Source organism: Protobothrops mucrosquamatus, unplaced genomic scaffold (genome assembly GCF_001527695.2).
Source record: "Protobothrops mucrosquamatus isolate PMUCROS unplaced genomic scaffold, P.Mucros_1.0 scaffold31426, whole genome shotgun sequence".
NCBI lineage: Eukaryota > Metazoa > Chordata > Lepidosauria > Squamata > Viperidae > Protobothrops > Protobothrops mucrosquamatus.
This window is the reverse complement of record NW_015417166.1, coordinates 1-1590: the sequence shown is the minus strand read 5'-3', so window position 1 is coordinate 1590 and position 1590 is coordinate 1. Positions and strand designations below refer to the sequence as shown.

Here is a 1590-nt window from a genome sequence, read left to right as displayed (position 1 = left end):
GCTCAGGAATTCTGGGAGTTGAAGTCCACGAGTCATAAAAGAGCCAAGGTTGCCTACCCCTGGGCTAGTGAGTCTTCTTCTGGGCTGTTGCCACACTTGACTCCCTGGGGGTGGCCAGAGAATGGGTGACACAGGACCTTCCTTGGAACTGGGCTGGGTGGGCCCTGAGATAGGAGCTTGGCCACTTTAAACTGTTGTGTTGGAAGAAAGTTGGGATAGAAAGGTGGAAAACAGACCGTGGATCTTGTCCCTTTGCAGGTGTGAATCTCATTACGGCCTGCGATATTCGCTACTGCACGCAGGACGCTTGGTTCCAGGTGAAGGTGAGTTTGCCGCGGCACAGTTTTACTCTAGAAATGTCTACTTAATAAGCATCGGTGACGCTAACAAGGCACAGATAATATTCCCTTCCTTGCTCTCTCGTGCTGCTCATTTCTCACACACCCACCCACAACACGTGTGTTTATTCCAGGCCATAGGCTTGCCAGAGACAGGTTTGTACAAGTGAAAAAAAAAACAGCCAATTTTCTCCCTTTGGGCTGGCATTGCAAATTGCATCCCAGTATTTCAGGCCCAGGGTGGGTGTCCTGATATCCCAGCACCCATCTTGCTCTTTGGAATAAACCTCAGTGGGTGCCCCTGCCCGAACCCCCTTCTCCTTGCTCTCCTTTCTTCAGGAAGTGGACCTTGGACTGGCAGCCGACGTCGGCGCATTGCAGCGCTTGCCACGCATCATCGGGAATCGGAGGTGAGGGATTCGCTTCTTTTTGGCTCCGGCGTCCTTCCGGGTTTTGCCCGAAAGGAACCGCGCGGCTTCCCCTACTTTGGAAAGTGGCAGCTTGAATTTTTTCCCTGGTCTAAAGGAACCAGGCACATCCGGCCCGTGGTTTGCTCAAGACGAGCTGCATCTGAGACGTGGGCTGGCTCAGGAATTCTGGGAGCTGGAGCCCACAAGTCTTAAAAGTTGTCGAGGTTGCAGACCCCTGATCTGGGGGATTTTTCTGCCCACAAAAAACTGCCTGCTTGTGACTCGGGTCTCTCTTAACCCCCTCTTGATGTTCTCTCTCCAGCCTAGTGAACGAGTTGGCTTTCACTGGCAGAAAGCTTATGGCCCCGGAGGCGGAGAGCTGCGGCCTTGTCAGGTGGGTCTCGCTTGAAGCCGAGGATATGGGGGGCTGTGGTATCTTGTGTTTTCACTCAGAGAGCCCCCGATTTCACGTCTCGTTGGGGCAGGCAACTGGAAAACGTATCCTCAAATGGAATGCAATTGGTTAGCCTCCATCTTGTAAAAAACGGAGACCCTAAATCAGCGGTTCTCAACCTATGGGTCACGACCCCATTTGGGGTCGATCGACCATTTCACGGGGGTCGCCAAGCAAGGCTGTCCACCATTTTTTTTGTCCGCCATTTTTTTTTGTCCGCCATTTTTTTCCCCCTTTTCCGGCGGGTGCCTTACCTCCCTTGGGCTGGGCCAGCTGGTGGTCGGCCTGCTCCGTCTCTGCCGCTTGCCAGCTACGCCTCGGCCGGCGCAGGGGGCGGAACCACGCATGCGCGGCGCTCCCGGGCAGGGAAAGTCCTCGACTTACGACC

At 54.5% G+C, this 1590-nt stretch overlaps 1 long non-coding RNA gene across 1 annotated transcript; it reads left to right on the top strand.

The window, feature by feature from the left end:
* Window positions 1-262: 262 nt before the first annotated feature.
* On the top strand, window positions 263-1136 carry LOC107302171. Its single transcript, XR_001549375.1, has 3 exons — window positions 263-323; window positions 678-748; window positions 1071-1136. It is a non-coding gene; the product is annotated as an uncharacterized LOC107302171 (long non-coding RNA).
* The last annotated feature ends 454 nt before the right edge of the window (window positions 1137-1590 follow it).